Raw genomic sequence first — 26,226 nt, 5'->3', positions numbered from 1 at the left:
CTTCTCATTATGTTCTACGTTGTTTTCCTTAAGCGGCAATCATTTTCATTATACCCACAAACATTACCAATCAACCTTGAACACATCGACGCGAACTACACTTCAACTGTTTTCCCGCGAGACACACATGCCTGGGAGATTGTACTAACCCTTTTCGATTAAATATCAAATTTTGTTTGAGTTGCCATTACACCTTGTTCATTTTCGTTTTCCATGAAATTCGTCACGTCATCACTCATCAACCATAATGTTTATATATGCTGTCAACACCGGTGCTGAGAGAAGCCTTACGCTAGAAAAGTTTGGTCGCAACATGATAATGCTAAAAGCGAACATATATTTCATAGCATTATTCCTCAAGAAAGACAAGCTTTTAGTTGCAATTGTTCTATTTACAAGTGATATTCGTTTAAATATTAAAAGGTGAAGACAAAAGACAGATTCGACGAATTGAAAACGCAAACGACCAAAAAGCTCAAAAGTACAAAATACAATCAAAGAGGTTCCAATTATTGATAAGAAACGTCTCGAAATTACAAGAGTACAAGATTCAAAACGAAAAGTACAAGATATTAAATTGTACGCAAGGACGTTCGAAAATCCGGAACCAGGACCAGAGTCAACTCTCAACGCTCGACGCAACGGACTAAAAATTACAAGTCAACTATGCACATAAATATAATATAATATTTAAATAATTCTTATAATTATTTAAATATTATAATATATTAAAAATTCGTCGGCAAAGAAAGACTCCAAAGTTGGTGAGCTGGAAAATCAAACTCCGCGACTCGCGGAGTTTGAAGGCAAAAATTGCCGCGAGTCGCGGAGCCCCAAATTCTGAAACCGCCTATAAAAGCAAACGCAGTTTGATCGCAAAAATATCAATATATATCAATCTCTCTATCTATATACGTAATATTTATATTTATAATTTATATTTTAATTTTAATTTTAATTTTAATCCTAATAATAAGGGTATGTTAGCGAATGTTGTAAGGGTGTAAGTCGAAATTCTCTCCGTGTAACGCTACGCTATTTTTAATCATTGTAAGTTATGTTCAACCTTTTTAATTTAATGTCTCGTAGCTAAGTTATTATTATGCTTATTTAAAACAAAGTAATAATGATGTTGGGCTAATTACTAAAATTGGGTAATTGGACTTTGTACCATAATTGGGGTTTGGACAAAAGAACGACACTTGTGGAAATTAGACTATGGCCTATTAATGGGCTTTATATTTGTTTAACTATATGATAGTTTGTTAATGTTAATATAAAGATTTATAATTGGACTTACCCATAAATTACCATATACACTCGATCGGACACGATGGGCGGGGTATTTATATGTACGAATAATCGTTCATTTAACCGGACACTGGAATGGATTAATAGCCACTAGAATAATTAAAACAGGGGTGAAATTATGTACAAGGACACTTGGTATAATTGATAACAAAGTATTAAAACCTTGGGTTACACTCAGTAGACATCCTGGTGTAATTATTAAACAAAGTATTAAAATCTTGTTACAGTTTAAGTCCCCAATTAGTTGGAATATTTAGCTTCGGGTATAAGAATAATTTGACGAGGACACTCGCACTTTATATTTATGACTGATGGACTGTTATGGACAAAAACCAGATGGACATATTAAATAATCCAGGATAAAGGACAATTAACCCATGGGCATAAAACTAAAATCAACACGTCAAACATCATGATTGCGGAAGTTTAAATAAGCATAATTATTTTATTTCATATTTAATTTCCTTTATTTTATATTTAATTGCACTTCTAATTATCGCATTTTATTTTATTGTTATTGTATTTAATTGCACTTTTAATTATCGTACTTTTTATTATCGCAAGTTTATTTTATCGCACTTTCATTTATCGCACTTTCATTATCGTTATTTACTTTACGCTTTAAATTAAGTCTTGTATTTATTTATTATTTTACATTTGGTTTTAACTGCGACTAAAGTTTTAAAATCGACAAATCGGTCATTAAACGGTAAAAATCCCCCTTTATAATAATAATATTACTTATATATATTTGTATTTTTATAAAAGTAAACTAATATAGCGTTAAGCTTTGTTTAAAGATTTTCCCTGTGGAACGAACCGGACTTACTAAAAACTACACTACTGTACGATTAGGTACACTGCCTATAAGTGTTGTAGCAAGGTTTAAGTATATCCATTCTATAAATAAATAAATATCTTGTGTAAAATTGTATCGTATTTAATAGTATTTCCTTGTAAAATATAAAGCTATTTTATATACACCTCGCATAACATCAAGTTATTTTTAGCGCCGCTGCCGGGGACAATCAAACTTAAAAGCCGGAAGCACAACGCTAAATAAATAAATAAAAAAAAGATTTTTATTTTTAGTTTACTTTTATTAAAATTCACTTTTGTAAAAATACGTTTTTAATTATTCGAAAACATAAAAAGAAAACAAAAATATAAATATTTTTAAGAATTTGTTAAATATTTAAGTTTTGTAAAGTTTCTTTATTTTTATTTTATAAAAATATAAGTTTTATTTAAATATTTTGTTTTTATTAAAACATAAAATAAAATAAAAACGTCGAATTAAATCCTGTACCTGAGTTGAATTTTGGAACCCCGCGACTCGCGGAGTTTGCAGCTTCGAACACCGCAACTCGCGGAGCAGCCCTGACACGCGTGACAGGAACCCTAATCAGCATTAATTACGGAGTAATTATTAATTATTATTATTATTAACCCTAAATTACTTATTATTATAATTAGTTTTAAGTTTTTTTTATTTAATTTATATATTTAGTTAAATTAGTTTAATTAATGTAAAATTAATAGTTTTAATAAATAAATAATATAAAAATAATATTTTTATAAAAATTGTAATTTTCACAACTTTTAGTATATTTTTATATTTTTTCCCTTTTTAATTGTTTTAGCGTAATATTTGTATTTTTCGCTAGTTTTTAGTTTTAAACTTAGTTTTTGCCATAGTTATATTTTTATTTCTAGATTTTTAGGCTTTACCGTAAAATCCCTTAAGTACTCTTTCTTTAGACTAAGATTTAAGTGTTTTAGAATTCTGCGACGCCTTTTTAAGTTTTAGTTCCTTTTTAAGACATTGCCATTTGGGATATAGTTTTACTTGTAAGCTTTAATATTTTTAGACGCCTTTTACCTATGTATCAATTATCATTCCAATTAGTAATCTCAATTTGCGATTATAATTTTAAGTTAGTGATAGTAATAAGGTTGGGTTAGTCGAGTGTTTTTAAGTTCTATAAGTTACTCTTTTTCTTTCTTATTTTTATTTTTCGACCTTTTCCGACACACTCTTTTTCTTTCTTATTTCTCGCTATTCTAGTTTTCAGGACATAGATTTTTTTTTATTCTACTTCTTATCTAAATTTCTTAAAATTACGAAAATTTATTTTAAGTGGTTAAATTGATACACATCAAAATTTTCTGGTTCGTAGTAATAGTTGGATTTGTACGTGGACCGGGTTATTGGAGCCAAACAGTCCTCAATTATATTGAGACCAAACGAATCCTGCCCCTCTGCTGCATCTTTTGGCTATTCGAAACGTGGGCAAAATCAGAAAAGTCTATTAATTGAATAACTTATATAATTTTTCTTTCCTTTTTAAAAACTAATAGGATATTCAGTGAATGCACCGAGCAAGACGTTCACCACCTTTTGTACGTTCACCACCTGTAACTAGATCAAGACATTTAGCAAATATTATCGCCGTTGATTTTTCTTTAGAATCGTCATCCAGTCGACCAAGTACTCCAGTTCAAATTTTCGATAATCCATTTTTTGAACCCGACCTCACAATTGAGAATCCGGAGAATATTCAGGGACGATTCATAGATCCTGAACCATTAAATTTTCCTCCGGAACCACCAATCATTCAAACAGAGATTGTTGAGGAACGAACCATTAAATCAGAAACCTCTAGTGATTCCGATTCAACAAATTCAATTATGGAGAATCTGGAACCTTTAAGTATGGAAGACCGAATGAGAGCTAAACGCACTGGCTAAGGTCACGCAATTACTCATCCTGACATTAATGCACCAGATTATGAAATCAAAGGACAAATTCTACACATGGTGACTAATCAATGCCAATTTAGTGGTGCGCCGAAGGAAGATCCAAATGAACATCTTCGTACCTTTAATAGGATCTGCACTCTATTTAAAATAAGAGAAGTTGAGGATGAACATATATATCTCATGTTATTTCCCTGGACTTTAAAGGGAGAAGCCAAAGATTGGTTGGAATCGTTACCTGAAGGGGCGATTGATACATGGGACGTTTTAGTTGAAAAATTTCTTAAACAATTCTTTCCGGCATCTAAAGCCGTAAGACTTCAAGGAGAAATTGTTACGTTCACACAGAAGCCAAATGAAACTCTATATGAGGCGTGGACAAGATTTGGAAAGTTATTAAGAGGATGTCTGCAACATGGTTTAGACACCTGTCAAATAGTACAAATATTCTGCCAAGGATGCGATATCACTACAAGAAAAGACATCGATATAGCAGCTGGTGGTTCCATTATGAAGAAAACTGAAACTGATGCTTATAAAATTATTGATAACACTGCTTCCCACTCACATGAGTGGCACCAAGAAAAAGATATCGTTAGATCATCTAAAGCATCTAGAGCCGATTCTAGCCATGACTTAGATTCTATTTCTGCAAAGATAGATGCTGTCGAGAGACGAATGGAAAAGATGACTAAAGATATTCACTCAATACGAATTAGTTGTGAGCAGTGTGGAGGACCACATTTGACAAAAGATTGTCTCAGTATTGAACTAACAATGGAACAAAGAGAGAATATTTTATACATAAACCAAAGGCCTGGAAATAATTATCAGAATAATTATCAACCGCCAAGACCTATTTACAATCAAAACCAGAATTATAATCGAAATATTCCATACAACAACCAACAAGGTCCTAGCAATCAACAAGTATCCAATAATACTTACAATCAGCAAAGACCTAATTTTCAAAACAAACCACCACAACAAACCGATGATAAAAAGCCGAATTTAGAAGATATGATGACGAAGCTAGTTGAAACTCAAACGCAGTTTTTCACATCTCAAAAACAAACTAATGAACAAAATGCTCAAGCATTTAGAAATCAACAAGCTTCTATTCAAAATCTGGAACAAGAAGTAAGTAACCTAGCAAGGTAAATAGGTGAAAGAAAACCGGGAAGTTTACCTAGTGATACAAATGCTAACCCCCGGAATGAAACAGCTAAAGCCATTACCACAAGAAGTGGTACAACACTTAAACCACCTGAAATACCTGTAACTTCTGATAAAGCTATTCCTACTCCACAAGAACCACAACCTGATCAAGATAAGGAAAAAGAACCGGTAGTTGAAAAGGTTAATAAAGATAACACAGTTAAGGCTAAACCTTATGTTAAACCATACCAACCACCACTTCCCTACCCGAGTAAAATGAAGAAAGAGAAACTTGAAGCCGAGCAATCCAAATTCTTGGATATGTTTAAACAGATAAATGTAAATCTTCCTTTCATTGATGTGATTTCAGGAATGCCTAGATATGCTAAATTCTTGAAAGATCTAATCTCGAATAGAAAGAAAATGGAAGAACTCTCGGCCGTTACTATGAATGCTAATTGTTCAGCAGTTCTGTTGAATAAGATACCAGAAAAACTATCTGATCCAGGAAGTTTCACAATTCCATATTTTCTGGGTAGTCTTAGTTCAATAGAAGCATTGGCAGACTTAGGTGCTAGTATAAATTTAATGCCGTATTCACTATACGCTAAACTAGACCTTGGAGAATTGAAACCAACAAGAATAAGTATACAACTAGCCGATAGATCAATAAAATATCCTAGAGGGATAATGGAGAACATGCTAGTTAAAGTTGGTACTTTAGTATTTCCAGTAGATTTTGTTGTTCTGGACATGGAAGAAGATTCTCAAGTTCCTCTCATATTAGGAAGACCATTCTTAAACACGGCTAAAGCAATGATAGACGTGTTCGGTAAGAAATTGACCCTAAGTATAGAGGACGAGAGTGTTACCTCTTCAGTTGATAGAGCAATGCAACAACCGCAATCTGCAGATGATACATGTTATTATATTCAAACTATAGATTCACATGCAGAATTATTAGAAGAATTTCCAGAATTACAAGGAACAGGAGAATGTTCTTTAGGAGAAGGAACTGAACAAATTGATGAAGCTGAAATGTTAGCTACACTTATGGCTAATGGATATGAACCAACAACAGAAGAAATTCAAATGCTAAAAGAAGAAGACAGATATCGATATAAATCATCAATAGAAGAACCTCCGAAATTAGAGTTAAAGCCACTTCCAAACCATTTGGAATACGCTTATTTACATGGTGAATCTGAATTACCTGTAATAATATCGTCTTCTCTTACTGAAAATGAGAAATCACAACTCATTTCTGTGTTGAAAGCTCATAAACCAGCTATTGCATGGAAGATTCATGATATTAAAGGAATAAGTCCTTCGTATTGCACACATAAAATCCTTATGGAAGAAGGTCATAAAACGTATGTGCAACGCCAACGAAGACTAAATCCTAATATGCAAGATGTAGTTAAAAAGAAATTATTAAACTGCTAGATGCAGGTTTAATTTATCCAATTTCTGATAGTCCATGGGTAAGCCCAGTTCAATGCGTGACTAAGAAGGGTGGCATGACTGTCATTACAAATGAAAAAAATGAGCTTATTCCTACTAGGACTGTAACAGGATGGCGTGTGTGTATTGATTATAGAAAATTAAATGACGCCACCAGAAAAGATCACTTTCCCTTACCTTTCATTGATCAAATGTTGGAAAGATTAGCCGGAAATAGTTATTATTGTTTTCTTGATGGATTTTCCGGATATTTTCAAATTCCAATAGCACCCGAAGATCAAGAGAAAACCACGTTCACGTGCCCTTATGGTACTTTTGCTTACAAACGCATGCCATTTGGACTTTGCAACGCCCCTGCAACCTTTCAAAGGTGCATGATGGCGATTTTTCACGACATGATAGAAGAATGCATGGAAGTTTTCATGGATGACTTTTCAGTCTTCGGTGATATATTTGAAACATGTCTAGCTAATCTTGAACGAATGCTTATTAGATGCGAACAATTAAATCTAGTTCTTAATTGGGAGAAATGCCATTTTATGGTTAAAGAAGGCATCGTTCTTGGTCATAAAATTTCAAAAGAAGGAATTGAAGTGGATAGAGCTAAAGTAGATGTAATTGCTAAACTTCCACATCCCACCAATGTTAGAGGAGTTAGGAGTTTTCTAGGGCATGCCGGTTTTTATCGACGTTTCATAAAATATTTTTCTAAAATTGCCACTCCTATGAATAAACTCCTAGAAAAGGATGCTCCATTCATCTTTTCAGATGAATGTATCAAATCTTTTAATATTCTTAAAGAGAAACTCACTAATGCGCCGATCATGATAACACCAAATTGGAATATACCATTTGAACTAATGTGCGATGCAAGTGATTTTGCAATGGGAGCCGTTTTAGGATAAATGATTGAAAAATGATTTCAACCTATATATTATGCTAGTAAGACGTTACAAGGAGCACAAACAAATTATACAACTACTGAAAAAGAACTCCTTGCTATTGTCTTTGCTTTTGACAAATTTCGTTCATATCTCGTTCTAGCAAAAACGGTGGTCTATACCGACCATTCTGCTCTTAGATACCTATTTTCGAAACAAGATGCTAAACCAAGATTAATCCGTTGGATCTTACTCTTACAAGAGTTCGATATTGAAATCCGAGATAAAAAAGGAGCAGAAAATCTCGCCGCTGATCATCTTTCTCGTCTTGAAAATCCCGAATTAGAAGTTCTAAATGAATCGGCCATACAAGACAACTTTCCTGATGAATATCTATTGAAGATAGATTATAATGAAATCCCATGGTTTGCAGACTATGCAAACTACTTAGTTTGCGGATTCCTTGAAAAAGGATTATCGTACCAAAAACGAAAGAAATTCTTCAGTGATATAAAACACTATTTTTGGGAAGATCCACATCTGTTTAAAAGTTGTCCAGATGGAATAATACGCCGATGTGTATTCGGAGATGAAGCTAGTAAAATTTTAAACCACTGTCACACAGGACCAACAGGAGGGCATTATGGGCCTCAACTAACAGCAAGAAATGTTTATGAAGCTGGATTCTATTGGCCTACAATTTACAAAGACGCACACCTTCTTTGCAAATCCTGTGATGCTTGTCAAAGGGCCGGAAAAATAAGTCAACGTGATGAAATGCCACAAAATGTCATTCAAGTATGTGAAGTATTTGACATTTGGGGTATTGACTTTATGGGTCCATTTCCAAAATCTCATAATAATCTCTACATTCTCGCTGCCATTGATTATGTATCTAAATGGGCGGAAGCACAAGCTCTCCCAACTAATGATGCACGAGTTGTAGTCAACTTTTTAAAACGTCTTTTTGCAAGGTTTGGAACACCGAAAGCTTTAATAAGTGATCGGGGTACTCATTTCTGTAATAATCAACTTGAGAAAGTTCTTAAAAGATATGGAGTAACTCATAAAATCTCCACCGCATATCATCCACAAACAAGTGGACAAGTTGAAAATACCAACCGAGCTTTAAAACGTATTCTAGAAAAAAACGTAGGATCAAATCCGAAGGAATGGTCCATTAAATTGGAGGATGCACTCTGGGCTTTTAGAACAGCCTACAAAACTCCAATTGGAATCACACCTTTTAGACTCATTTACGGAAAAGCATGTCATCTTCCAGTAGAAATTGAACACAAAGCATTTTGGGCTTTGAAGACATGTAATCTTGATATACATGAAGCTGGACGTCTACGATTAAGTCAACTAAACGAATTAGAAGAATTAAGACATCAAGCATACGAAAATTCGTTAATCTATAAGGAAAGAACGAAGAAATGGCATGATAAAAGAATCAGAAGTTTAAAAGAATTTAAAGAAGGAAACAGAGTTCTTCTTTTCAATTCACGATTCAAGCTATTTCCTGGAAAATTGAAATCAAGATGGTCTGGACCATTCATAGTCAAAAGAGTTTTCCCATATAGAACGATAGAATTAATAAATTCAAATGAATTTGAATTTAAAGTTAATGGTCACAGAGTTAAACACTACATAGATAGTCCAATGGAAGTTGACAACGAAGTTAATCACAATTTCGATACCACAGCTAACTAAGTGTGGGGAGAATCAAGTCTTTAAAAGATAATATGTATTTCTGTTAGAGTTAGATTGTCTGTTTTCGTGTAGTTCTTGAAAATGGAACCCGAATGGTCTTTCCCTAGCAGACCCTAAAGAACTAGTCTTCTCCCCCCATTCTGAGTTTTTTTTTTTTTTTTAGGTTTTTACGAAATGAAGACTGCCTGTGAACTAAACCATGGTCTAATGCTACACGCTTTGATCACTAAACGTAATAATGACACACTACCGAGTGAAATAGTATCAGTAATCAGAGAAAGATTGGACGGAGTAAGAAAAGAATCCAGATGCGAAGATAATAAGTTACAATTTGGTAAAGGAAAATCAAAATCCGCAGCGAAAAGAAGAGCACGACACCTTGAAAAATGTCACAAATGCGAAAAATGGTCACATGGAGGTAAATGTTCAAATAATCAAACCTATTCAAACACCGAATTTGTTACTTTATGCAGAGACGGACCGTTCATATGTTTAGAATAAAAATCATTGAATGCTCGAGGTTACGCCTATGTAGCTATAGAAAACTAATTAAACCGACTATCTTATGAGTGGGATAGATCGTATAACTAAGAATACTATCTCACAGGTAAGTCTGTACAGTTTTTATTTTTATTTTTATTTTTAACCTTTTGATAATAAACGCTAATTTGTTCGCTATAAAGTATTAAATTGATATTAAATAAAATTAGGTTTGGCGATCGAAATTATTGATATCATACAAAAATTTATTACATCACTGCGAAATTTAACGTTTATTCTTAAAGTATAAATATCTTTAATCAATCAACCCAAAATATTTCAAAAATTCGTCATGAGTTAAATTAGGTCTTGGAATCGAAATTACTTTACCGAAAAGAGGGGCGCATATTTTTGATAATATTTGATTGATTAAAGTGGGATAAAAGCCAAAAAGATTTTTAATTTTATTTTTACCATGTTTTTAAAATTAATATATAAATCTTAAATTAATATTGTAAACTTTGTAAAATTAATATATTTAAAATTGTAAATATTTGAAAAATTAATATAAGTTTGGTGTGAATTTGTAATATGAATTTTTAAATTAAGTTTGGTGTGAATTTTTAATTTTTAAAATATGAATTTTATTTTTATGCATTTTAAATTTTAAGTTTGGTGTGAATTTTTAATTTTAATTTTGAATTTTATATTTAAGTTGTGTGAATTTAAAAACAAAAATTTACTTTATTTCGCTAAGTTAAAAATATGATTTTTAAAATTCGTCGTAAGTTGAAGACTAGGTCATTGAACCGAAATTGCTTTACCCAAGGGAGGGACGAGAACTTTTATTATCATTATTTTTAATCTTATTGAATTAAAGTATAACAAAAACATTAAAAAACTAAAAAAATCTAAGCTTTTAAAACACTCGCTTGAAAAAGACAAATTTTAAAATTTTGTCGAAGGACGGACTAGGGCATCGATCCGAAACGACCTCGCCCTAAATAACAAGGGAAACAAAATTTTAAAATTAATTACTTAATTGTTTCATAAGTTAAGGTTTATTAAAAAAAAAAAGCACCGCGACTCGCGGAATTTGCAATGGAAAAATGCCGCGACTCGCGGAGTTCCAAAAATACAGAAAAAAATAAAAGGGCCGAACAGATCAGTCTGCACACTACCACACCCATTTTTCTGCGAAAATACACGAAAAATAACTCCCAAAATCGAATTTTTTCACCGAAAATCATCAAATCTTTTACTAAAATCATGTTGAGAAGGATGCTATCAAGGAATTACTCAAGAAAAACGGTAAATTTCTACACCTAAACACCATTTAATCCGAAAATTAGTGTTCTTGAGCAACTTTATACCCAATTTGATTTTGATGCTTTTTAGTGTAATTATGCTTAAATTGCTTATGTATTATGCTTGTATAACCTAGATTGATGCTATTTAACATGATTAGGAGCCTTAAACTTCAAATTTTGAGTAATCTAGGGTTTGTGTTCTTGAGCAAATTTGGGGCTTTTTGATATAAACAGGTTATGGCTGATTTTTGTCATGAATTGTTACTAAATTAAGTAGTGTAACATGTTTAGGTAGTTAAATGATCCAAACTTTGAGCCTAAGCATGATTTTGAGAATTAAAGTGGACTTTTTCAAGTCTAAAATTCATGAACTTGATTTTTGAGAGATAATGCCATTTGAAACTTGTTTAATTGCTAGTGATGATTATTTTGACATGTTATTTGAGTTGAATGCTTATGAACTTGGCGAACATTTTCGTATATGCTTATTTGAAAAAGTGTAGATTTGATGAAAATATGAAAATGAGCTTAAGTTTGATATAAATTGATCATGTCATTGTAATTATTTTGATTGATGATTTTGCTGACACTAATGCATATTTGGATGCACAAAAATTGTGTTTGATGTGTTTTGCAGACTGAAAGGGGTGAATCTTCATCCCAAGCTCGCAATGCTCCTGCTGAGAATACGCAACAACAGGAGGTGGATAACTACTACAAACAAGATATACCTCATCCAGTCATGATATTTTCTTATATGCACTTGAAAGATTTGCACCCGAACCTGAGATTTGACAGACTTTGGATAGATTATCCAAAATACCAAAGGGGTTTGCATACTCTTCATTCTAAAGCTGTTGAAGTACCTCGGGTCATAGAATGGAGACCGTTAGAACCTGTAGAATTGGCCGGGCCAATTAGGGAATTACTTACACAGAGGTATGGTAATTCTACTTTTAACGATTGGGTACGTTTATTCAACATGCGTAGACCTGTATATAAAGTATGGTGTGAAGAATTGTTGTGTAGTATAGAATTAAATGATCGGGTAGCTAGTTTAACCGATCGATCTTTTATTAGATTTTTGTTGGGAGGTTCGATGCGCCACATGTCTTTACTAGACATGGCTCAGGCTTTACGTATATATACGCCTGAGGAGTTAGCATCTGCCGATTGTAGAGGGTTGATACTAAATGGTAGAAAGATAGACGAAAATTTTGATACGCATGGTGTATGGAGTCAAATGACTAGCCATCATCGATTCAAAGGGGGAAATTACTCTTATTTGGATATAGATAGAGCTGAATTAAGAGTAATTCATAGGTTTTTAGCTAATTCGATTACACAAAGAGGTAAGAATAAGGAAAAGGTAAATGAACAGGATTTGTTTTACCATATGTGTATTCGAGACCCACAAAGCGCTGTAAGTATACCGTATTGTGTGGGTTATTATTTATCAGCTATGGTTAGGGGGATGAGACCGCATAGCATAATAGGAGGTGGTATATTTATTACTTTGATTGCTGAATATCTCGGTGTGGATATAAGTCGGGGGGGATTATTAGTCGAAGAACCAGAACTCCGCTATACAATAGGTTTAAATGTATACCATGGTGCGAAGGTTTTGAAGAGGCGAAATAACGCCGCAGTACAATACCATGGTAGACATCCACAGGTTGAGAGAAACCAACAGCCAGGTAATGTGGGAGGAGGAAATGAAATGACAGAAATGCAAAGGTGTATAGCTTCACAAGAGTATGAAAATGCTAAACATCGAGCATTTGAAGATTGTCAAGTTCATCAAAACCAAATCATAGCTCATTGCCAACATGTAGGTAGAAACTATATTCCTACTCCATCGCCCGTATTTCCTCCCTGGTCTATAGAGATGCAACCACCGTATCCTACGTATAACCCAGCCGAAGCATTCTATAACACATACGGTTATGCATGGAACCCCTACTGGTATCAGTATCATCCCTAGTCTACTTAGTTTTATTTATTTTATAATTTGTAATGTTGATACATTTAATACTTATGTTAATATTGTAATAGTTTTTATAATTTTCTAACTTTTATTATTAGATTTTAATAATTTTTGAATGTGGGGTAATATACCAAACTTCAAAAATATGTATATATGTTTGCAGTTTATCTTATGTACACAACAGGGTAAAACAACGCATTTTCAAAGACTGGCATTAAGTTCAGCAAAAGTAACTAATTTTGACGACAAGATGCAAAATAAATGTGATATAACAACAAGACGGAATGAACAAATGATATGCACCATTTATCATTCAGCAAACAAACGTCAATATGTTTGGAAACTTTGGTAAAATTTAATCATTTTCACACAAATCACCCTCAATAATTTAAATTGTTACTGATTTCTTGCAAATGAGGGCATTGCAAGATCTTAAGTGTGGGAAGGGGTTAAATTCTTTCGGATTTTAAAATTTTTACTTTATACACTTGGTTACCATTAGAAATACTAGTAAAGTAGTAGTTGTATTAGAATCTAGTGTTCTCTGATAATAAAGAACAGCCTTAGTCTTATATACTGACTACCCAATTCTAGTAAAAAATTTTAAAATTTTCAATTAAATGAACTCAAAATCATGTTTATGCATATTTATGAACGATAAAACTAGGTTTTAACACCGAAATTATTGTTACCTCGGAAAGGACATAAATTGAGAAACAAACCAAAATGTTAAAATTCATTTAAAATGGAATAGAGGACAATAAAAAGGAAAATAAAAGCCAAGTGTGGGAAAATTTACCAAGATATTTTAAACATATGTCACATATTTCTGTAACAAATAATTGAAAATACTTTTGTTTTGAACGATAATTAACTGTTTTACCCGATTTACTGTAAGAAAGATGGATCTACAAGATGAATCAATTCCATCATTAAAAGGAAGTAAAGTCTTCCGAAAAAGAAACGCGCTTCTTGATTTAGGTCAGGAAGTTGTCGTCCAGACCAGCTGTAGGTTGACGAAAAATCTAGAAAAGTTATCACTAAAATCAGCAGGAAATCCACGGACCTCAGCATAAAACAGGGTCGCCAAGTGGTCAGATTTATCCTAACCATGAGAAGGATTTATCTCGTAAAATGAGGGGGCACCGTGCAAATTAGCTGGATAAGACTAATGAATCAGATCCCCAGAAAGTATAATCTCCTTTTAAAGATTAAAAATCAGCTTTTAAGACTGATATTACTCAATCCTTGAGATTGACCTTAAAGATTGAGAATTCAAACTCATGGAATTCAATGATATCTAAACTCGAGCTTGAACGAGAAAATATTTTGATCAAATTATAAACCGATTTGTTTTCTGAAAACCCATTTTCAATGTGTTCATTACCATTGAACGTAAAATCCTAGGAATTCACCTAGAATTCATTAGGTCACCTGAACCAAATCGGGTGTCAACCGTAAGAACGGTGGTTGCATAGCATGGTCGAAGACAGGACCTTGTGCCAGACCGAAAAATCATAAGGGTGAGCTTTACTATTGCTCCTACAAAGGATAGTAATTGCGACCGACACGTTATAGACCATAATTAAAAGCAAGTCACGGGACATTGCCTTAACAGTTGCTTGTTCATCGCTTTCCTTTACAACCGGACGGTAGTTTATCGAAAGGTAATATACGAAACAAGTGAACTGGACGTGTTGCTTTCCTAATATAAGGTTAGCAAGTGGGTGACACAAAACCGCAAGTTTTGAGCTAAAATTTTCAAATCTGAAACCCACCAAACCCACAAAAATATTTTGCAAACACTGGTGAAGGGTTATTCCGGAAAACATATCTAGGGTAAAAACTAGATTAAAATTTTCAAAAGATCAAATATTTTCATAAAGATCCAATTTCCTTAATGGATCTAAATTTTATAGTCATGTGGGACTGTAAACCATATCGTTACTACCATTGTTTATACCGCCGTATAGAAATCACTGATGTACAAAGTGTGAAGAATAAAGAAGTGATTCTAGTATTTCAAGACTATATTGCTTGAGGACAAGCAACGCTCAAGTGTGGGAATATTTGATAATGCTAAAAGCGAACATATATTTCATAGCATTATTCCCCAAGAAAGACAAGCTTTTAGTTGCAATTGTTCTATTTACAAGTGATATGCGTTTAAATATTAAAAGGTGAAGACAAAAGACAGATTCGACGAATTGAAGACGCAAACGACCAAAAAGCTCAAAAGTACAAAATACAATCAAAGAGGTTCCAATTATTGATAAGAAACGTCTCGAAATTACAAGAGTACAAGATTCAAAACGCAAAGTACAAGATATTAAATTGTACGCAAGGACGTTCGAAAATCCAGAACCAGGACCAGAGTCAACTCTCAACGCTCGACGCAACGGACTAAAAATTACAAGTCAACTATGCACATAAATATAATATAATATTTAAATAATTCTTATAATTATTTAAATATTATAATATATTAAAAATTCGTCGGCAAAGAAAGACTCCAAAGTTGGTGAGCTGGAAAATCAAACTCCGCGACTCGCGGAGTTTGAAGGCAAAAATTGCCGCGAGTCGCGGAGCCCCAAATTCTGAAACCGTCTATAAAAGCAAACGCAGTTTGATCGCAAAAATATCAATATATATCAATCTCTCTATCTATATACGTAATATTTATATTTATAATTTATATTTTAATTTTAATTTTAATTTTAATCCTAATAATAAGGGTATGTTAGCGAATGTTGTAAGGGTATAAGTTAAAATTCTCTCCGTGTAACGCTACGCTATTTTTTATCATTGTAAGTTATGTTCAACCTTTTTAATTTAATGTCTCGTAGCTAAGTTATTATTATGCTTATTTAAAACGAAGTAATAATGATGTTGGGCTAATTACTAAAATTGGGTAATTGGGCTTTGTACCAAAATTGGGGTTTGGACAAAAGAACGACACTTGTGGAAATTAGACTATGGCCTATTAATGGGCTTTATATTTGTTTAACTATATGATAGTTTGTTAATGTTAATATAAAGATTTATAATTGGACTTACCCATAAATTACCATATACACTCGATCGGACACGATGGGCGGGGTATTTATATGTACGAATAATCGTTCATTTAACCGGACACTGGAATGGATTAATAGCCACTAGAATAATTAAAACAGGGGTGAAATTATGTACAAGGACACTTGGTATAATTGATAACAAAGTATTAAAACCTTGGGTTACACTCAGTAGACATCCTGGTGTAATTATTAAACAAAGTATTAAAATCTTGTTACAGTTTAAGTCCCCAATTAGTTGGAATATTTAACTTCGGGTATAAGAATAATTTGACGAGGACACTCGCACTTTATATTTATGACTGATGGACTGTTATGGACAAAAACCAGATGGACATATTAAATAATCCAGGATAAAGGACAATTAACCCATGGGCATAAAACTAAAATCAACACTTCAAACATCATGATTGCGGAAGTTTAAATAAGCATAATTATTTTATTTCATATTTAATTTCCTTTATTTTATATTTAATTGCACTTCTAATTATCGCATTTTATTTTATTGTTATTGTATTTAATTGCACTTTTAATTATCGTACTTTTTATTATAGCAAGTTTATTTTATCGAACTTTCATTTATCACAATTTCATTATCGTTATTTACTTTACGCTTTAAATTAAGTCTTGTATTTATTTATTATTTTACATTTGGTTTTAACTGCGACTAAAGTTTTAAAATCGACAAATCGGTCATTAAACGGTAAAAATCCCCCTTTATAATAATAATATTACTTATATATATATATTTGTATTTTTATAAAAGTAAACTAATATAGCGTTAAGCTTTGTTTAAAGATTTTCCCTGTGGAACGAACCGGACATACTAAAAACTACACTACTGTGCGATTAGGTACACTGCCTATAAGTGTTGTAGCAAGGTTTAAGTATATCCAATCTATAAATAAATAAATATCTTGTGTAAAATTGTATCGTATTTAATAGTATTTCCTTGTAAAATATAAAGCTATTTTATATACACCTCGCATAACATCACAACGTTTATAACCCTGTACCTTCCTTAGATAACGTGTACTCTATAGAACTATTAAACTAGGAAGTTTTAACCTCGTGGTTGAAACAAAATGGTTATCTGACGATACAACTGAGGCAGCTATGACCTGAGGGCTATTTGAATTCCTTCCACCGACGGTAATGGTGTACGGAGAGGAGATCAGTACACCCGTCAAGTTACACTAATTACTCGAAGTTCCAGAAGTACATGAGATGAGAATGTCTCGCAAATCTGGCACATGTGAGTAAAGATGAATCGACATTTAAGAGACCCGAATATGTCCCGACTATTAGAGAATGTCCTAGGGTTACACGTCCACCCCACCGTGAAGTCGAATTTCGGATTGATTTGGTGCCAGCAGCTGCACCCGTTACGCGTATAATATACGGACTTGCACCTTTAGAACTATAAGAGCTTCCCATGGTGAAGAACATCAGAGTTTTAATGCCCTAATTTGTGACCGGTACTAGAAGGTGGGTCACATAGCCGTGAATTTCCAAGTTGGAACTCCGATCTTGTTTGTCAGAAAGAAGGATGGCTCGATGAGATTGTGTATCGACCACAGAGAATTGAACAAGTTGACAATCAAGAATCGGTATCCGCTATCGAGGATTGATGACTCATTTGATCAGCTGCAGGGATCTAGTTGTTATTCGAAGATTGATTTGAGATTCGGGTATCACCAATTGAGAGTCAAAGAAACTGATGTCCCGAAGACAGCATTTAAAACACGTTATGGACATCATGAGTTTACAGTGATGCCGTTTGGTTTGACGAACGCACCATCAGTGTTCATAGATCTCATGAGCCGTGTGTGTAAGCCATACCTAGATAAATTCGTCATTGCGTTCATTGATGATATATTGGTGTACCCCAAGAACAAGGAAGAGCACGAACAGCATCTACGTTCGATTTTAACTATGCTTAGAGATGAGCAGTTGTATGAAAAGTTCTCTAAGTGTGACTTTTGGTTACCAGAAATACAATTTCTTGACCATGTTGTGGGGGCCAATGGAATTCAAGTTGATCCAGCAAAAATTGAGTCGGTTAAGAATTGGGAAACTCCTAAGACGCCAACGTAGATTAGGCAATTTTTTGGTCTAGCTGGTTACTACCGGAGATTCATCGAAGGATTCTCTAAGATCGCCCGACCATTAACCGCGTTGACTCATAAGGGCAAGAAGTTTGAGTGGTCAGAACCGCAAGAGACTGCCTTTAAGTTGTTGAAAGAGAAGTTAACAACTGCACCAGTATTGTCTCTACCCGAGGGAAGTGAAGATTTTGTGGTTTATTGTGATGCCTCACGTCAAGGAATGGGTTGCGTGCTTATGCAACGAAACAAAGTTATTGCTTATGGATCGCGTCAGTTAAAGATACATGAACAGAACTACACTACGCACGATCTTGAGTTAGGAGCTGTTGTCTTTGCACTTAAAATGTGGAGACACTACCTGTTTGGAACCAAGTTCACTATCTTCACTGACCATAAGAGTTTATAGCACATATTCGATCAGAAACAGCTTAACATGAGACAACGACGTTGGATGGAACTACTTAACGATTATAACTGCGAACTTCAATACCATCCGGTCAAGGCGAATGTTGTGGTAGATTCCTTAAGCAGAAAGGAGTGAGAGAAACCTCTTAGGGTTAAAGCGCTTAACATAGTTGTCCGTACGAATCTCACATCACAAATCCGAGAAGCACAACAAGAAGCCATGAAACAATAAAATGTTGATGTTGAATTTCTCAAAGGGATGGATAAGAAGTTTGACATCAAGGAGGACGGAACACGGTACTTTGCTAACCGAATTTTGGTACCAAAGTTTGGTGGATTGAGAGAACTAGTGTTGGAGGAAGCACACAAGTCGAGATACTCAATTCATCCGGGATCATATAAAATGTACCAAGATTTAAAGGCATTTTATTGGTGGCCGAATTTGAAAGCTGACATTGCTACTTATGTCGGGAAGTGCTTGACTTGCGCTAAAGTCAAGGCTGAGCATCAGAAGCCATCAGGATTATTAACTCAACCAGAGATTCCCCAGTGGAAGTGGGAAGGTATTTCCATGGACTTCATTACGAAACTGCCGAGAACAGCGGGAGGTCACAATACTAATTGGGTTATCATAGATCGTTTAACTAAGTCCGCACACTTTTTATCGATAAGGGAAACTGATAAAATGGAGAAGTTGGCTTAGATCTACATTAAGGAAGTCGTCTCTGGGCATGGAGTGCCTATATCTATTATATCCGACTGCTACAGCAGATTTACTTCCAGGTTTTAGCAATCGTTACAGAAAGCAATGGGGACCCGTTTAGATATGAGTACAGCATATCACCCCCAGACGGATGGCCAGAGCGAACGAACTATTCAGACTTTTGAGGACATGTTGAGAGCGTGTGTCATTGATTTCGGAAACGGATGGGATAAGTATTTACCACTAGCTGAGTTCTCATACAATAACAGCTACCATGCGAGCATTAAAGCTGCACCTTTTGAGGCATTATATGGAAGGAAGTGTAGATCTCCCGTTTGTTGGAGCGAGTTGGGAGATAGTCAGTTGACAGGTCCTGAGATTATTCAGGAGACAACTGAGAAAGTTCGACAGAATTCAGGAACGATTGAGAACGGCTCGAAGTCATCAAAAGAGTTATGTCGATGTTAGATGGAAGGACATAGAGTTCCAAATTAGTGACAAGGTTATGCTTAAGGTATCACCTTGGAAGGGTGTTGTACGATTTGGGGAACGAGGTAAACTGAGTCCTAGATATGTTGGACCGTTTGAGATAACTGAAAGAGTTGGACCAGTAGCTTACAGATTGGAACTGCCACAAGCACTCAGCGGTATTCATGACGCTTTTCGTGTATCCAATCTAAAGAAGTGCCTAGCCGATGATAATTTGATTATTCCTTTAGAGGAACTACGTATCGACGACAAACTTCATTTCATTGAGGAGCCTATTGAAATCTTGGGCCGTGAGGTCAAACAGTTGAAGCAGAGCAGAATTCCTATCGTTAAGGTTCGGTGGAACGCGAGAAGAGGACCAGAGTTCACGTGGGAGCGTGAAGACCAGATGAGGCTGAAATATCCGCAACTGTTTCCCGAGGAAACTACTTCAGCGAACGATCACAAAAATTTCGGGACGAAATTTTCAATAACAGGTGGGTAATGTAACAACCCTAATTTTTTCGTTACTTCCGTTAACCTTCCGTTAGTTTATTTAACGGCAATTATTTAACTTTTATGTGTTTACGTGTATTAAATGCGTACTTGATCTTCAGAGGGTTTTAATAATTAATATGGGTTGATGTTAATTCAAATAAATATTTCGGATAATGAAATGCGATAAAAACAATACGATTTTGATCATAGCTTTTTGAGCAACGAAACGCTCGGGTTTATTTTAATAATTAATTTCATTAATTATTAACTTTTTAAAATATTTAATTTATTGGGTTTTTAATAAATTAAACAATTGGTTGCGTTTAACGATCGGGTTAGCGTTCCGGGCCCTCGGTACGACTAAACGGCACTTAAAATGGACCACAATTTTACGGAATTGCAAAATACGAGCCCGGGAACACTCCCATGGGCCAATCGGCCGAACCCCACTCCCTCCCCCCTTATATTTTAATTTTTGCAACTTAATGGACTTATTTGTATTTTGTGATAATTAAACCCTAATATAAATACTAGAAGTAAACCTAAATTAGCACAAACCCTCACTTATACTAAAAAAAAAAAGTCGACTGCTTCTCCCTCCCGGCTCTCTCCCTCACGTCGACACTCACCACCACCATCACATCTTCATCTTTCAAAATTTGCAAAAGTGTTCTACACGAATCGCGTTCATCTTATCGTTCACTATCCATTGGTGTAAACAATTTTGTGATCAAAGGTATATTTACATAAACCCAATCTTTAAAATCAGATTTTTGTTAAGGTTTCATGGATTAGGTTGTCTATTGCTCAAGTCTTGATGTTTGATGAATATTAGATGCAATAAATTGCTCGTTGTGATTGTTTAATGCAAAAACCGAATTGTTTATTGTGTGATCAGTGAATTTTGATTTTTCAAATATTAATTATTATGTTATAATCAAATTCCTTGCGAAAAACTATTGAGTTTAGGCTTTGGAATCACCTAATTTCGTTTCCGTATGCTCTAGTTATGTCAATTTGAATTATCGTTGTGTTTTTGTTGCTTGATCCGAAATTTGGTATTGATAGAAAACGAATTGGCATGTGAGACTTATACCACTGGAAATATAATTTAAAAACACTCAAGTTAGACTAGGATATCATGTCGTTTGCTTATGTATAGCCCGATATATGCTAGAATTAGTGTAAAAGTAGTTTTATACAGCACTTGCATGAAAATAACCTTGTATGATAAAATATGTTAACTTTGGTGATTAAAGCTTTGCATATTTGAAAAGTAGACAAAAATTACTTCATATTTCATGATGGATATCATAGGCTAATTGTATCTAGATCTTCGGATAATCGCGTGCGAATGTGACTAACTAAATGAGAATCGAATCTGTAATTGCACACGGTTTTGTACTCTGTGGATTATGTGAATTGTTTGAGCATGTATGCTTCTGGAAAATGAAACTTAACATGATATGTGACTTATTGTTAGTTTATGTCAATCTCTGAAACCTTATGCATTGGGCACAATAGAGCCATACTTTATGTAAATTCTGATTTGAGCTGAAAACTGAATATTCAACTTGCACGAATAAACTGTACAAATTGGCTAAACAAAAGTTGCTAGATTTTTTATATGTGTTACTTTGATTTGTCCTTGAACTATTTCCACTGGTCTTGTATCAATTTCATGTTCCTAACTCCGGTTATAGACAAAATGAAATTAGTGCGCGGTCAGAAACTGACTTGGTAAACCCTAAATGTACCCCTTCTGATTCCTGACTTTTAATTGTTGTATGAGACCCTAGTTGGACTTTTTGGAATCAATTTTAAGTGTAGTTATTATCTGTAGTTTTCCATGTTTGCATGAATTATGTACTATGAGATAATATGCTAAGTATGTTACGTGTTCATGAACTTTGTGCATAACGATAAACTGAAATTGTGAAAATGATTATTCATGATCTAAAACGTATTGTATGACTTAGGTTTGACATGTTGACCAATATTTGACATGAACCTACTGATGTTGACTTTAGTTGACCACATTGACCAAGTTTGACTTTCAGTTTGGCTTCGGTTGACTTTGTTTGACTTGCATGATATAGTTGACTTTTACTTTGAATCGCGTCGAGTCGAGCAATAAGACAACGTACACTATGGAACCACACTTATTTAAGATACATATATTGACCAACCTACATACGTATACTTAGGTTGCATTACTCGGCTATAAACTGTACAAGTTAATTGTTCACTTTTCAATCCGAGCTTATTTCAAATGTGAGTCTACAGTCCCACTTTTTACATGTTTTCAGGGATGAGAATACACGCTGTTATATTTACATTTTTAAATACTTTGTATTGACATGAGTACTACACATGCATATTAAGTTTTGTTCAAAAATCCTCTAGCTTGAATACTTTTAATACCATCGGTGTAAGCACAATTTAGATGGACGGATCCGTTAGGTTGACAACCTCACCCGCTATAAAAACAGTGGTGCATTTACTTTGAACATTAAATACATTTGAATAAGTGTATAACATTTTACGAGGTAAGGTCGGATATAGTGGCTTCTATACTCGGGTCAATGCTAGTATTCAGGTGCTCGGTGTATGCAACGATAGAATCTCGTGGTAAAGGAAACTAAACTATTTTTCAGATATTGTTACATTACTTTAAACCTGTAGATTCACCAACATTATTTGTTGATCCGTTTTGCGAGTTTTATTCTCAGGTATTAATTGCTTCCGCTGTAGAATATTGCTGTTACATAGAAGTCAAGCCAAGCACTGGGACCAGAGTTAACATTCCGTTAATGGGATTTTTGACGGGGTGTTACAGTAACCCATTTCGACATCTTGACAAACGAATATGAATTTATGCAAACAATTCAAACTTGAACAAAACAAAACGATAAAGAAATAATTTACAAACGATGGTGTTATATGTTCAAATGGCGTATATCATCATGGGGATAAGAGTCGGAAGTTTACTTACTAAAAGCTAGTCTTATAAAAACTATCAACCTAAATCTTCTCTTTATCTTATAATTCCGACCCAATATCACCTAGTAAGAAATGTAAACATAACATGGGTAAAGCAATATGCTTAGTGAGTACATGTATAAGTAAATGGAAATAAACTACTATTACGAGATGTAACATATAAATGTAACATTACCTACTACACTGAGAGCTAATGGATCCATAACAATATTGTGACGACCGGGAAATTTCTGACCAAATTTAAACTTAATCTTTATATGTTTCCGACACGATAAGCAAAGTCTGTAATATTGATTCTCAAAATTTTTGAACTAATGTTATATATTCAGTTAACCTTTGACTATTGACCGACGATTCACGAACATCTATATATATATATATATATATATATATATATATATATATATATATATATATATATATATATATATATATATATATATATATATACAATAAGTTGGAATATTAAGTATTCATAAATAACTTGCAATGCGTATTTAAAACTGATTTATGTATATTAAATAAAGATATATACATATATATAATTTCAAGTTATTTAGTAAACGATAGTAACATTCGTTTATTGATTCGATTGATATTTAGATAAGTTAACTAAAACGTTTAAGATGAACAAGTAAAACACTATTTGCTACAGTAAAAACGAATTTGCTACATTAAACACTATTTGGTACAGTAAAACACTATTTGCTACAGCAAACACTATTGCTACAGTGAATAATATGTCGACAAACAAGAAAACAAAACATATTGGGTGCGTACCAGCTGGCCATGCGATCGCATGGCAAATGGGCATGAAACCCATGCGATCGCATGGAGATCAATCTCAGCAAACATCTATAAAGCTCGCACATTTCTGCTTCGACACACACATACACATAAATTACTCTGTATTATATTTATATTTATATTTGATAATGCTAAAAACGAACATATATTTCATAGCATTATCCCTCAAGAAAGACAAGCTTTTAGTTGCAATTGTTCTATTTACAAGTGATATTCGTTTAAATAATAAAAGGTGCAGACAAAAGACAGATTCGACGAATTGAAGACGCAAACGACCAAAAAGCTCAAAAGTACAAAGTACAATCAAAGTGGTTCAAATTATTGATGAGAAACATCTCAAAATTACAAGAGTACAAGACACAAAACGTAAAGTACAAGATATTAAATTGTACGAAAGGACGTTCGAAAATCCGGAACCGGGACCAGAGTCAACTCTCAACGCTCGACGCAACGGACTAAAAATTACAAGTCAACTATGCACATGAATATAATATAATATATAATTAATTCTTAAAATTATATATATATATATATATATATATATATATATATATATATATATATATATATATATTATTATATAAAATCGTCGGCAAACAAGAAAACAAATCTGTGTGAGCTGGAAAAGTAGGCTATGCGATCGTATGGCCTGGAAGTGCAATTTCCATGCGATCGCATGGCCCCAAATTTTGGGTCAGGTCCTATAAATTTCGTAGTTTTGGTCAAACTTAAATACATCTTTTTCTTCTCTTCATCTCACACGTATATATATATATATATATATATATATATATATATATATATATATATATATATATATATATATATATTATAATTTTAATTTTAATTTTAATTTTAATAATAATAAGGGTATGTTAGCGAATGTTGTAAGGGTGTAAGTCGAAATTCTGTCCGTGTAACGCTATGCTAATATTAATCATTGTAAGTTATGTTCAACATTTTTAAATTAATGTCTCGTAGCTAAGTTATTATTATGCTTATTTAAGCCGAAGAAATCGTGATCTTGGGCTAAAATATTAAGACGGGGAAATTGGGTTTTGTACTATAATTGGGGTTTGGACAAAAGAACGACACTTGTGAAAATTAGACTATGGGCTATTAATGGGCTTTATATTTGTTTAATTAAATGATAGTTTGTTAATTTAATATAAAGATTTACAATTGGACGTACCTATAAATAACCATATACACTCGATCGGACACGATGGGCGGGATATTTATAAGTACTAATAATCGTTCATTTAACCGGACACGGGAATGGATTAATAGTCAATGGACTTATTAAAACAAGGGTGAATTATGTACAAGGACACTTGGCGTAATTGTTAACAAAGTATTAAAATCTTGGGTTACACGCAGTCGATATCCTGGTGTAATTATTAAACAAAGTATTAAAACCTTGTTACAGTTTAAGTCCCCAATTAGTTGGAATATTTGACTTCGGATATAAGGATAATTTGACGAGGACACTCGCACTTTATATTTATGACTGATGGACTGTTATGGACAAAAACCAGACGGACATATTGAATAATCCAGGACAAAGGACAATTAACCCATGGTAATAAACTAAAATCAACACGTCAAACATCATGATTACGGAAGTTTAAATAAGCATAATTCCTTTATTTCATATTTAATTGCACTTTTAATTATTGCATTTTATTTACTGTTATTTTATTTAATTGCACTTTTAATTATCGTACTTTTTAATTTTCGCAATTTTATTTTATCGTACTTTTATTTATCGCAATTTCATTATCGTTATTTACTTTACGCTTTAAATTAAGTTATATTTATTTTTAATATTTTACATTAGGTTTTAACTGCGACTCAAGTTTTAAAATCGACAAACCGGTCATTAAACGGTAAAAACCCCCTTTTATAATAATAATACTGCTTATATATATTTTTATTTTTTCACAAATATAGTTGTTAAAAATATAGCGTTAAACTTGGCGAGTTCTCTGTGGACGAACCGGACTTACTAAAAACTACACTACTGTACGATTAGGTACACTGCCTATAAGTGTTGTAGCAAGGTTTAGGTATATCCACTCAATAAATAAATAAAT

The sequence above is a fragment of the Rutidosis leptorrhynchoides genome, chromosome 1 (assembly GCF_046630445.1).
Source record: "Rutidosis leptorrhynchoides isolate AG116_Rl617_1_P2 chromosome 1, CSIRO_AGI_Rlap_v1, whole genome shotgun sequence".
Lineage (NCBI taxonomy): Eukaryota > Viridiplantae > Streptophyta > Magnoliopsida > Asterales > Asteraceae > Rutidosis > Rutidosis leptorrhynchoides.
Note: the sequence above shows the minus strand (reverse complement) of the source record.